The following is a 14,249-nucleotide window of genomic DNA, read 5'->3' on the forward strand; positions in this document are numbered from 1 at the left end:
AGGTATCCTTTAGTTTATCTTTTCTCCCAGTTTCAAAATGCCTTTAAAAAAAAAAAGTTTCTTTCTAGAAAGAAACTCTCATTTAGAGTTAAAACTGTAATCTAAAAAACTCCTTGCAATGCTCTGGACTGCTTTTTGTCTGGGGGAATACAAGAGGCCCACAGCTGCCCATTATGCCAGTGGAGCTGTGCTAATCCTGCCCTGTGCTGAGCCTCTGAGCTCAGCCAGCAAGGCTCTGCCTGGAAGGTCAATCACATCTGCTCAGCCTCCCCTGTCCAGCATGCACCCAGCTCAGCAGCCACTGCTCCAGATCATGCTTTCCCATGTGCCTGCTTCTGCCTACACCACCCTGCTCAACACCAGCATTCAAAATTTTAGATGTCCCTTTGTCGAGCCCTTCTACTCTAAACTGCCTCCTCCTTACACATTAAGCTGCACCTAAAATTAGCCTGAAAAGCAGATCTTCATCTCAAAGCAACATTCTCCTCGCTTCCGTTTTTTTCAAAACAGGAAGACCGACTGCTACTTTGATCCAGGAATGTAGTGAATCCACATGCATTTTAGGAGGTAAAAGGCATAGGGCTTTCTTTGTGAGGGTTCTCTTGGCGTGGTGACAAGGGGCTTTGCTGAGCAGAACAAGCTCAGCACGTTATCATCTGGTGCACGGACCACTGCAAAAAGCCAAAGGAGTCCCCAGCAGAGCAGCAACTCACAATAGCCTGCAACAACACAAAGTATTCCTTCCTGCTGACTCGCATGGAGAGCCAGCACATTCTACTGCAGGGCTTCCCAGGCAGTGCCGGGCACACATGAGCAAAGCTTGCCATGACAGGAATGTTCCCTGCAGAATGTGTCCTCCACATCACTCTCCAAACCTCAGCCTGATGAGCAGGGTTAACTGTAGGTTGACAGCTTTCAAGTAATTACAGCCATTCCCAATCCAGGGCTAACTGGTATGACACTGGTCACTCTCCACTAGGGAAGGCAGAAAACAAAGAAGAAAACACAGATTTTGATTAAACTCCCTTCCCAGTCTTCAAATTCTGCTTCTACCAGATGTTCTGCCCTGCATCTCTCCACTACCCTTTTGACTAGACACCAAGCCTGGCTGATAAGTAAAGCAAAAGCCAGCATCTCTTTCATCCTGAGAAAACCACACTGATGCAGCCAGTTTTACTTGCTCGATTGTACAAACTCCATTTGCAATCTGTCTTGGTATAGGCGGTCGACAAAGAGCATGCGAAGCTGCAAGCTCATCTGTAGGACGGACGCCATGCAAATCCTTCCCATTGCCAGCAAGTTGTGAAACACAAAAGGCAGGATATCCTGGAAGTAGTGTAACATAAATGAAAAAAAAAAGGCATATGTCCTGGGATTCTTTAGAGATTCTTTAGGGGCAGAAGCTGATCCTGAAAAAAGAAGTCTGATCCAAAGGGAGACACATTGTGAGGCCATCAACAAATATCAGCACATGAAGCACCACCACAGTGATCCAGGCAGATGAATGACAGGCAAGACACGATTCAACCCAGGAAGCCAATCCAGGTGACATGCTAACAACATCCACTGGAGCATTCATTATGGTCTACACTCCGCTGAACTCCAAATGAATGCTATCACATGCATCTGGGTCAAAATTTGACTGCCATTACATTCAACAGTGCAAAGAGGTGATATCAGCTATCACTGAACCAAGGTCTGCATCCCATTACTTGCTATAACCTGCAGCGCCCAAGCTCCACACCATGCCATTCCTGTCCCAGCTGAGTGGAAGTCCTTAGAAGACAGCCTGGTACCTGAAGAAGGGGAAATTCTCCTCAGCTAAGGGAAGACTTTTAAAAACCCTTCATTCTCCTCCAACGTTTTCTTCTGGTTAGTATTGAAACAGATGCAAAGACCTTGACAAGAGTATAATAATAGAGAAGGCACAATAGTTTTCCTTCACTTCCCTACGTATTAGTACAATCTTTTAGCTCATGTAAGAAATACAGCATAGTCCAAACATTTGCAGGAGATGATTGAGGGAAGTGATTTGTCAGAAAAAAAGGGAAAAAAAACATCCTTGTTTTTCAACGGTAGTAACTTGAAGTCTGCTAAAACACAAGCTTCAAAAATAAACAGCACCCTCAACGATCAGCAAACATTGTTCACATGCTTGCTAATAATACTAGGCTAATTTTTCACAACATAAAATTATTTTTTCTTAAAATACAGCTATTATTTCACATTCAACTCAGTTCTTCTCTGTCTTTACATGTGTGCAAGTTACACAGCTTTTCCTTACACAAAGGCCTGAAACAAAATAAAATTAAACATGTGGGAAGAAAGTCCTCACACAGATGTGCCTTCTTCACTGTCAGACTGGAGATTACTGATTCGAGTTTTGTGGGTTTGCCTGCCTATAAAACGTTCCACACAAAATTAGGCCATGAATTTAAAGTTAAGCAGCTGATCAAACTGAACAAAACAAAGCTACAGCAGCCTCACGCACAGCTGCATCTTGGCCATTCAAATTTATCCCTTAAGTATGTGCAGTGGAAGAAGTAACAGCTCCTTTTGAGAAGGCTCTTGTCTTACCTGGATCCCCTAAAAACTACTTGGACATTTCCAACAAGGTGACCAGTGGAAACAAGAGGCTGCTAAAAAGAACATGCTGAGTCCTAGAAAAACATAAGCCAATTAGCTTTCATTAATTACCACTAACCACACCTTAGCATACCTTCAGATCTCACTCCAAAATCTTTACCTGTCTTAGGGTGAAATACTTAGCCCAAATTGCAAGGTCTCGTGGTCTTACACCCACAGCAGGTACACCCAGGGTCAGTGCCTGGACATGTACAGGGATCAGGCAGCATCTTACATTTGATGAGGAAAACTTGGCTTCAAGTCCTGCCCAGGCAAGGTAGGAAGGGCAGCCCCTGATGCTAACCTCTTTTGCACAAAAGCAGTTGTAATAGATGAGTAATGCAATGATTGACTCTCACAATTAACAGACAAATATCATGTATGTAGGTTAAGGAAAGTTTTATAGATTTATAGTTATGTTTTACCCTCTGTGTTGTTACCAAGGGACAGCCAGGGGTATTTGGGAGAGTCGGCTTGTCACTATGGTGACATCTGACCTCCAGTCAGGATTTGAGAAAGTAAACTCCACCACTGGACAGTGAAGAAAGAGTCGATGGACAGAATTTTGGGAGGGGCTAAAGGGTTAAAAGGTGAAACCTCCATTGTGTGGGTGCACACATGGTGGGGAAAATCCTTTGCTCACTGGCACTGTAGCATTTTCTCTATTCAGTCTCCTGTTGTATTTTTGGTGAGGTTTAATAAACCTTTCTAAATTTGTGAAAAGTGAGTAGCTATTTCTCACACAGTCAAAACAGCATTTTTCTTCTACTACAATCTTCAAGTGTTTCCTCTTGCTGGAGTCCCTTTGGTCCTCTCAGCTCCTCAGACCCACCTAGGCATCACCATTCAGCATTCATGTGTTTCTTAAGAAGTAGCTCACCTCAAAATACTCTTCCTCTTCCTGGTAGTTTCCCGTTCCCCTGCTTCCACCTCCTCCCTTGGGCTAAAGCAGCAGAGTCACTCAGCAAACACACCAGTGATATGAAGTGCCTTTTTTCTGCCCTCTTCACTACCAAAGGGATTTGTAAAGAGACCAGGATTAATACTGAAAACAACTCATCTCAAACAGCTGTTTTGTTTTTTTTTTAACCATGTAAATTTCCACTTCCATCCTATGTATTCAAGCAGTCAGTACTTAATACTCACTCAAAATCCCAAGCTTGTATTAAGCAAAAACAAACAAACAAAAAATCATAATAATATAACTGCATTTTTTTAAGGCATAAATTAAAAAAAAAAAAAAAAATCTTTCTAAAGAGATCAGTAACTGATCCCAGACTGTAACAGAAGCTGCAAAGGGCAAATTAAAAAAAAAAAATCTATGAACCAACTTTATATATTATAACCCTTGCTAGGCTGACTACTACATGAATAGACACAGAACTCTGTGGCAACAGAAACAAAGAAGCTAAACTCCCACAGCCGCTAAAATAAACTATTTTTAGTTTGAAGTTAAAAGAAATCTGATGTAAAATTTCACAAAAATACATACATGTATGCAAAACTGGGAAAACCTGCAAGGAATTAAACTGAAAGAGAAATCATCTCTAAGAGTATATGGTCAACACATTATTTACGTTTGTCATTACTGCTTTGGTGTTGAATATATATAATTTAGCACATAACCCAGAAATACCCATAGCATCAGATGTCATATCATCAAAAGACTGCATGTTCATTGATAATAGGAAAGGTTCCTTCAGCCACAAAAAAAGCAGCTACTTAGACCACTGAACTGTAAAAAACATGTTCTGTGGGTGTTGACCTTTTGAGCAAGACATGACTTGTACAGCATGATAAAAGGCTAAGAAACTTCATGGCTAAGATTCCTCTCTCTGAGTTAGTAAGAAATAATCTTTTTCCTTTGAACGGATGTAGAACTTTACAGCAAAACATAAAACAAGATCTAAAATTTGTTTCAGATTACCATCAGAATATGGCACAAAAGGTATTTCAAAAAACATCCTTCCCCTAAACAAAGTTTAAAATTTGTTCTTGCATAAATGATCTAAAAAAATACTAAGGTGTAAGATTTTTTCAAAAGCCCACAGTGTATGTCCAAACACCCAAAGAGAAAAAAATTTAATAGAGGACATTCATGCAGTGAACCAAACACTATCTCAAGGTCCAAATAATCCAAGATTAAGTGTCTGACCATACTACTTTCATCTTTTTGAGAAGATGAAAGAGTACTGTAACGGGCTGACAACCAAAGACAGAGATCATCCCACTGTCTGCAAAACCATGTGTACACAAGAAACAGGAGAGCTTTGTTCCCAAGAGCTCCAATTCAACACAACTATGACAGCATACCTCTCTTCTGTTTCCCAAGAACTTTGAAATTTGAAGCAATGCTCTTAACCACAGCCAAAAGAAGATCAGCTACTAAAATCTGTAAAAACCATCAGACGCTTTATTTTGGAAAAAAAATCGGAAGAGGAGGACTGACAGGCCCAGCAGTACACTCATTGCCAAGCAAGCCAACAAGTATGAGAGAAGGAGAAAGAGTATCATTCCTGGCATGTCCACATAAGTAACACTCCCTGCTGTACAGCAGAGAGATAGAATCCACTGCAGAATGCCATTTGTGTACACAAGCACCTGCCATAAAGGCTGCCTGCATGAACACTGCCAAGGCTTTAAAGCAATCAGCAAACACTGAGAAAATAACTCAGTAGAAGCCTGGAAAATGAAACAAAAATGTATATCATCAGTTTTTCTATCTTTGTAAAGGATTCCAGGGAAAGAAGAAAGAAAGAAAAGAAAGAAAGAAAAGAAAGAAAGAAAAGAAAGAAAGAAAGAAAGAAAGAAAGAAAGAAAGAAAGAAAAAAGAAAGAAAGGAAAGAAAGAAAGGAAAGAAGAAAGAAAGAAAGAAAGAAAGAAAGAGAAGAAAGAAAGGAAGAAAGAAAGAAAGGAAGAAGAAAGAAAGAAAGAAAGAAAGAAAGGAAGAAAGAAAGGAAAGAAAGAAAGGAAGAAAGGAAGAAAGGAAGAAAGGAAGAAAGGAAGAAAGGAAGAAAGGAAGAAAGGAAGAAAGGAAGAAAGAAAGGAAGAAAGAAAGGAAGAAAGAAAGAAGAAAGAAAGGAAGAAAGAAAGAAAGAAGAAAGAAAGGAAGAAAGGAAGAAAGAAAGAAAGGAAGAAAGAAAGAAAGAAAGAAAGAAAGAAAGAAAGAAAGAAAGAAAGAAAGAAAGAAAGAAAGAAAGAAAGAAAGAAAGAAAGAAAGAAAGAAAGAAAGAAAGAAAGAAAGAAAGAAAGAAAGAAAGAAAGAAAGAAAGAAAAAGAAAGAAAGAAAGAAAGAAAGAAAGAAAGAAAGAAAGAAAGAAAGAAAGAAAGAAAGAAAGAAAGAACAACAAAAGAGCTCACCCCTAAAACCACAAAATAAACTCAATTCTCAGCCCCAAAATCACCACATGTACTAAACCCAAGTGGTTTTATCTTTACACAGTAATAAAAGTCCATATTATGGTAGGGCCCTCTGAAGTCCATGATCTTTTACAATCCTTTCCTATCCTACTCCATGATGACTCTGTCCTTGTGTGTGACTCTGCCTGGGTGTCCCTGCCCACAGCAGGGGGTTGGAACTAGATCATCTTTAGGGTCTTTTCTGACCCAGGCCTTTCTGTAATTCTATGATTCTCTTAAATTTCCCTACATATACTCTTTATGTCTCTATTTCTCTCTGCAAAGGGCTCTGGAGGCATTTGTCTAACTTTTGGTAGAGGCAATGAAGGTTACACAGGTCTAAGATACAGCAAAATAGGTTGTGGCTTTCTGAGAGAGGATGAGCTGAACGACAATGACTTATCACACCTCATCTGCCTCCCCTCATCTCTGCTGCTCTACCTTTGCAGCACAGATATGGAAAAGAGAAAAGTGATGGGATTTGTTGCTTTCTGCAGAGCCAGCCATTTGCACTGGGGTGTGAAGGAGCCCCATGACCATTGAGAAGGGCAAGAAGATGCAGCTATTAAGATTTCCTCCTTTCAGGGTCCAGCAGTCAATTACCTCAGCCCAACTGCTTACAAAACTGCAACCCAACAGAACTGTTAAAACTGAAGTCATCAAAAATGTTTGTCAGATTCTTCATTCCTGAATGCTCTGCTCCCTGTCCTGGAAACTTTGCAGTACATAAGCAAGGCCAACATCACAAAAGCTTACAGCACACTGCTAAACCTCGAATTGGATGAGCAGCTACAGAGCACCCTCCCCCAAAACTCTCCAGTGCCTCCCCTCAAACAAGCAGAGGGCCACAGTAAGCAGGTTTGGTGTGCCTGCACACAGCACTCACCCCGACAAGGCAAAAGGAGACACAGCAGAAGTGCCTATCTGTGGCACTGAGGACTTGGTGAAAGAGTTTTACTGCTATCAATTCCCTCACTACAGAGCAGCTGTGATGGGCTGCACTTAAAGAAATCAGGAAAGAGCAAAGCACAGATGTGAACCTGGAAGGGGTATCATCAGCCCACCACAGGCATGACCTCCTGCACAGAGCTCACCTAAGGACTGGAGAGGGACATGCTGGCCTCCCACAGACAGCTTCTTCCTAAACTTGGCTACTACAGTATCACCTTATAGCTGGGCTCCTTTGCATCTGGAGCACTGAGAATGCACCTGACATGATCAAAGCCTTGCTGAGTGCATGGCAACAAAGACAATATAGCAGATGAGAGGGATGCAACTCTGGACCATACAAATCTGAACTTGCTCACAATGCAAAAAAGCAACAATATTTCTGTGGCTTCAGCTCAGGCCTGAAGGATTCATAGAAACATTTAGATATAATTCAGAAGGTTGCTGATATTTTTGTGAAATACAGCCAGAGATCTTGCTAATATTAAAGAGATTTTTGTGAACAACTGGCTTTGGTAAATTCTCTACTACTCTTTTTTTTTTCCTCCACAAATTTCAAATCTGTCCACTAAGTCTTGTTAATTACAAGGAAAACAAATTTGCTCATGAAACAATTATCCACTATATAAATAATATTCTTAATTTGCCTGTTTAACTACCTTTGCAAAATAAATTCAGCAAGCTCTCTTAAGAGATATTGCTTAAAAAAGAAAAAAAAATATTTTATGATAAATAAGGCCTTCTGTTGAGCATTTACAAAACCAGTGTTCATTCAGACTTTCAGCTCAAGACTGAGAATTTCTCTTTAATTTCTCTGAGAGTAGATCAAGCCCTAAAAGATGCACATATAGATGTGGCCACCCCAGTTCTGCTAGTGCTCATGATGCCTCCGTTTGGCACTGCCAGGACCGGATTCCAGTTTGGAGACTGGCCACATTCTGCACAGCAGCAGTGCTGCAAGCTGTGCATACAAATAGTGAAGTTTAATTCCAGATGTCTCATTCATCTCTCATTCCCTGGAGCAAGCAGAAACTGCCCTTCATCCACACACTTGCAGAGGAAGAAGAAGCATTCACCCTACGAGGAAGGTCCCTTGGCTTGACAGAAGTGCTTCAGGAGTGTCACAATGCCTGGGTATGACTTGCAGCACAGCCACAGCAGCCAGACACCAACCCACACTTAATCAAGCGTTCATGCATGCCCTGCTGCTGACAGTAGCTACAATTTAGCTTGTAGAGCTAAATGCCTACAGGAGCAGTAGCTAGCACTGTATCTGCAGGTTAAATGTCATCTGGCTGCAACTCCCTTTTCAGCAGGAAGAAGTTAGCATGTGTAGGTGCACCAAGGAGTCCAAAACCACCTTTTCAAGGCCAGGCTATGCTGTCCAGAGCTGGCAAGAGGCTTTGCCTTGGAGCTGCAGCACCATGGCACAGCAGCAGGACCAAACAAACCCAGCCCTCCCCAGCCTCATCACCCTCTGCTCTGTTCCTGCACACAGCTCAAGAACTTGCTTTGGCTAAATCAGTTTTTTTGAATAGGCATTCTAAGATGGGCACCTGTCAAAAGACAGCTTTAGCATGCTATATTAAATTTATATGGTCATTACTTACAGAAATCAGTCTACCAGAGATTAAAGTGCCCATGGATTTGTCTGTCTTTTTCTTGACATCAGAGCCTTAGTAAAAACCATGAAGGCTGCTGATGCTTCTCATTCAGCTTTGCAAAGCTGCTGGTTTTGTTGGTTTTTTCAGTGGGGAGGGGAACATTTATCCACAGCCATCAGTTCAAAAACTACCATTTTCTGTGTTTTTTATATTGATACAGTATCTATCAATGCTTCAGAAACACAAGTCACTGTCCCTAGTATTTACTACAAACCTACAGCAGTCATTCCAAGAAATAACAAAGTAGAAACTTAAATAGATGGCTAGCTATGTTAAAATGTTGCCATTTTAAAGTGCCTTCTCGTACTTTAAAAAGTGGATACAAAATGAGAGACATATTATATCAGCAATTTATTTTTTTTTATTAGGTCTTTAGAAAGTGTTTTTTAAAAGAGTTTCAGACCCAAGGATGCTGTAACACTAGGACACAAGTTATGAAGCCACATGCAGTATACTCTAGAGTAGATAATGAATACCTCAGCTTTTATCCCTCTGATTTTCCTGGTTTAAATCACAGTATAGTTGTTCACCTACATTTCCTACAGTATTACAGGCTATACTCCTAAACCACAACATTTTGCTGTCAAATGCAGTAGTTTGCCTCAACACTAATTATTTTAAAACCAAATGCCTTAAGCTGTAACATGAGATGACCAGCAACTGAATGATTATAGGATTTATCAGAAAAATTGTTCATCTTTTGAGGACTGAAATTGCTTTTTTTCCACATAAACTCAAGCCCAAAAATAGACAGCACCTGAAGAAATCATCAAGCTCAAGCCCCTGCATGAGAACAAGTAAAACAGTTTTGAGTGGTGTTTTTAATGTATCCTTAACACAAATCCTATTTGACTTTCAAAAGCCTTTGCAGAAATGAGATTGCACAATCTTCGTTTCTTTCAGTTTTCCCTAAGGCATAACAGATTTTAAGAACTTCATCAAGTCTTTGGTGTAAACTAGTTTCATCTTTTTCGATAGTCACTGACAGAAGAACACAAACCACTTCTCACTAATTTTAACACCCTAGCATCTTCCTGTCCCCTCATCTCATCTCATCTCATCTCATCTCTTTCTGCTGGAAATGAGCTTGCCTAGCTTTGTGGAACACACCTTCCAAACATATATATTCTCTACAGATACATTTTCCAAAACCTTCCTAAGCCCTGGTGACCATTTCTGGTAGATGGACACATTTGAATTTATCTTCCTTAACAGCCTGTGGCCAAAACTGGACACATTATTCTGTTAACTTAAGCTGCACTAGTAGAAAAAGCCAAATGCTGAACTTCAACAGTGCTGCATCCCTGTGCTTCTTGTGATCCCACGTAACCCTCAGATCTGCTTCCATGGCACTGCTGCCAAGTCAGCTTTTCCCATCTGCATTATGGGATCTTCTTCCTGAAAATAGTATCTTGTACTCAAATACTGCCTTCAAACTTATCAGAAACCTCTTGTCCTCCAAAGCAGAGCATCAAAAACAAGAGTCTGAAAGCACTACTCAGTCTCCTTCATATTTTGTGCTAATTCTGTTGATCAAAGATATCCATGTCAACAAGTACAAAGGTGGCAGAACTGCCCCCAGCAGCACTTAAGCTGATGTTTGATGGTGACTCAGAATCATTTCCTAAGAGTTATCACTTAGAGTTGTTATCTCTAGAGCTGGTCCCTTTGGTTCAGCTGTTCTCAAAAACTTACTTCAGGTGAACAATTTTCCTAAGGGAAGCCCTACTGGGTCAGATAGCAGGTCTGTTGTCTGCACTGTGTCAATGCCTGAGCTTAATATATAAATTTGATAAATAATTAACATTACTTTCCCAATCTATTATCCCAGCTCTCTGCTCAGCTTGGTGACTCCCTGAGCTACTTCAAGTACTCCACACAAGTTAGCCTTAGTGGGTTTTTCTTCCATTAATTTGTCCAGCTGCTTTTCAAGTTCCTGTAAACTTTCAATATCCACATGCTTCAGAAAGGATTTCCAAAGCTTAATTAACCACACATTGGGTCAAAACCAAAAACACACCCCTTTTGTTCATTTTGAACCTGCCAGCTTAATCATATGCTTTCACATTTTGTTCTGATAAAAAGTTAGTCCCTACTCAACTTTGCCACATCACTCATAAGACTGTCAAAATTTCTAAAACCCGAAATCTTTCCTCAGAGCAGTGTTATCAAATACCACAAAAATACAAAGGTTAGATTGGGTCACAAAGCCTTCTCCACCCTGGCAGACCAGGCACAAGGAAGCACTATTTCAGCTTCCTTACGAACATTATTGTTAATGGGTCAAAATACTGACCCATTATCAAAACAAAGGCACATGGCAATGCCGGAGGCTGAAGGACACAGTACTTAGTGCAGATTATAGAGGAATCTGACTAGAAATAATGGGGGTGGGGAAATTAGTTCAACTTAGAATTTCATTCAGAAAGCTATTCAGCATCGCAGGAAAGTTTACTGCCTTTATGTTTGCAATGCTGGCTTTATAGTTTTACAGTCAAAGGCATAACTGTGCCTTCACTAAATAGTTTATTAACTGAGACACATTAAAAACCCATCCACTAAAAATACTGTCAAGCTAAATCTTAATTTCTGTGTTATTAAGAGCAACATCACAAAAGCTTGGAACTTGTGCTCTGATAATTTTGATATTTACTCTCCCACCTCAACAACACTGAGAACTTTCTTTTGCAGTTATTTTATATACCATACATAACTTGTGTTTTAGCAGTTTTATTCTATTTAAACAAATGCTGCAAGACATTTGCTTATACTTTTAAGTTTTCAAAATTAACATCTAAAAAATTAAAATATTTCTATTTTTATTAGGCTTTTTTTTTCACTAAAAAATAAAGCTAAAACGAGCAGATGACATTTAACTCACGAGTTCATCTCCACCCTGTTAATTTGTCACACTTGCAACAGAAGGAAGCCTCAGTGCCGTGGCCAACCTTTGTACTGGGATGGCTGTGAACGCAGTCCATAGGCCGCCCCGCAGCCCGGCGATGCCAGCTGAACTGGAAGGAATTAGGTCGCCCCAAAGGTCTGTTCCCTCCGGGAGCACCACAGGGCACAAGTCACATACTACTTCTCTGCACCTTTGTAAAAACAGGGCTGGCAGTCAGCAGTATTTGCTGAAACAACAGATGACAACCATCCTTTTACAGAAGCAGCTAACTATTAGTTCAGCTACCTCCATCCTACAGGCCTTGGCGGAATTTACTAGTTCAGAACTAGTAAATGGAAGCCATGTATTATACAAGCACCAACAGTATATTGGCTGCACTGCAGGTCGTATTCTAGACCATTAAGGAGACGAACCCTTTTAAGCTTTCCTGTTCAGTAATGGATGCAAGTTACAGGAACGGGGTATTGGTTTTTAGTTGTACATCACAGTGACACACACTGCTCTCCAAACCGCAGCCTGCAAAAGTACTTCAAGCAGAAATACTCCAGAAGACGTTTTTCCACTGAACTGTCGTACTGTGTCCGGCCAGTAAAGGTTATAAAAATTTTATTTTCACTTACAAGGACAATGCTACCAGCACAGAAGTGTTTCTGAAGCAAGGAGGGGAGCTCAGCTGTAACTCCGCAGGGATGGAATTTCACAGAGGATGATACTAAAAAAACCCAAACAAGCCCACAAAGGAAAGACTTTCCATGACAGTTAATTTAAGGAAGTAAAGCACAGTCCAGAGGGATCCTAAGCTCCGGCTCCGACAGGTCGGTCCCGAGGCGCGCTGGCCGGAGCGCTCCCCCGCCGAGGGCCCGGCCCTCGCCTCGGCCGCCCCGATCGCACCTGCCCGGGCGAGAGGGGCGGCGGGGGCAGCCGAGGGGCAGCGCTGCGGCCGGGCCGAAGGGTCGGCACCTCCCGCCGGGGGTAGGAGGGGGCGGCGGAGGCGGAGAGGCCGCGTCCTTACCTGCTGATGGAGGTGGTGCTGCTGCGCTCGGCGCCCCGCTCGCTGCCAGCCCTGCTGCTGTTGCCGCCGCTGCGCTGCTCTGCGCCGCCCCCGCCGCCCGGCACGGCCCGACCCGGCCCGGGACGTCACCGCCACAGGGCCGGCCGGGGGCGGGGGCAGCGCCGGCGGGGCGGCGGCGGCTGGGGAGGCCGGCCCGGCCTTCTCTCCGCGCTGGGCTCGCCTGGCGGGGAGCCCCGGCCCCGCGGCGCCCCTCAGGCGCGCCGAGCCCGCGGCCCGCGCCCTCCGCGGCAGAAGTGGTGCTGAGGGGGCTGGCCCATGGTTATTTTGTGTCAGTTGGGTCTCTTCCTTTATTTTTACGCCGTTGCACAAAGGGTCATTTTGGGAACTGTCTTTGTTTTTACTGACCATCGCCTCATAAAGAAAGGTGCCGAGCAGGTGGCGGCTCTCCTGCCGCGCAAACCTTGGAAGTCAGACTGTTTGAGGCCGGTTCCTCTCCCAGGCTCGCCCTGGCCCTGTGCTGTCCCTGCCGTGTCCCCAGGGTCCTGCCTTGGCGGATGTTACAGGGCTGGGGCAGCGATGGTCGCACCCGCTGTTGAGTGGCAGAACGGCATGGCCTGCCCAGCCCTGTGCCTCCTGCAGGGCAGCCCAGGGCCGGCCTCGGCTCTGCGGGATTGCCCTGGCATGTGCCTCATCCAGCCATTCATCTCTGTGGCTGGTGCGCTGCTGTGGCTCGGGGACAGTGGCCCGACTGGACGGCATTGCATCACGCTCGGCCGGGGTGTCACACCGCTGGTGCTACTCACAGCCTCCCCTCCCGTGCCGCAGCTCTGCGTCACCTCCCTGTCCCTTGGCTTTTCCACGATTCATTCCTGGCATCGCCATCTGGTTTGTCAGCTTTCCCGCAGCACCGGGCTTCTCTCCCCACAAATGTTCATGAGCAGCGCAATGACCCCGGCTGTACGTGCAAAGCCTCCTTGTTCTCCACCTGATGGTTCGTCCATACGTCTTTTGTTGACAAAGGGAAACAAACCAGTTAATACTTCAAAATCTTGTGTTTTCCTTGATTTTGCAGCCCTAGCTACCTTTCTTTAAGCAGGGTGTGTTTCACTGCATTCTTTTTGAGTGTTTGGAGAACACCAGGGACATTGTGGGTACAGCCACTAGCTAATAAATAATTTACATAAATTTCTTCAAGCCATAGCTGTCCATATAGATATGATTGTCATAACAATGTCTTGGCTTCTTAGAGAACAAAGAGAAATCCCAGGGGCTTCTTTAGGGGGAACCTAGAGAAACTCAGGGGGCTCTGTCAAGGATCAGAGTGGATGTACACATGGAAGGAAAATGGCAGTACATTAGGAGCATGAGTGATCCTGCATCCTGTGCAGGGTACAGGTGGAGTTCAATCCTGTGTCCAGATTAACATTCCTACAGTTCCTGAAATGTGCTGTGAACTTGTTTTGGTCTTTAAAACATTCCACATGCCTGCAAAGTAGCAAGGTAAATTTGATGGCTGCATCTTCACTTGACATAATTTAGAATGTTTGACAATTTGGACAATCAAAACATTGTATAACTTCTAGAGCACTGAAGCTTGTCTTTGGCATTACCTTTCAGTACTTTGTACAGTCAGCCTTACTTTTATTTGTAAAAGAGAGATAAGGATAATTGTTATCTGGGAAAAAAAAGTGCATGG

At 43.0% G+C, this 14,249-nt stretch overlaps 1 protein-coding gene across 1 annotated transcript in view; it reads right to left on the minus strand.

The window, feature by feature from the left end:
* MYO6 (myosin VI) overlaps positions 1-12,607 on the minus strand; it is a 103,007-nt gene extending 90,400 nt beyond the window's left edge. Inside the window, exon 1 of the mRNA XM_053938789.1 lies at positions 12,554-12,607. The gene's annotated coding sequence lies outside the window, so the exon portion shown is untranslated. The remainder of the gene's footprint in view (positions 1-12,553) is intronic.
* Between the last annotated feature and the right edge of the window lie 1,642 nt (positions 12,608-14,249).

Source organism: Vidua chalybeata, chromosome 3 (genome assembly GCF_026979565.1).
Source record: "Vidua chalybeata isolate OUT-0048 chromosome 3, bVidCha1 merged haplotype, whole genome shotgun sequence".
In the NCBI taxonomy this organism is placed as follows: Eukaryota; Metazoa; Chordata; class Aves; order Passeriformes; family Viduidae; genus Vidua; species Vidua chalybeata.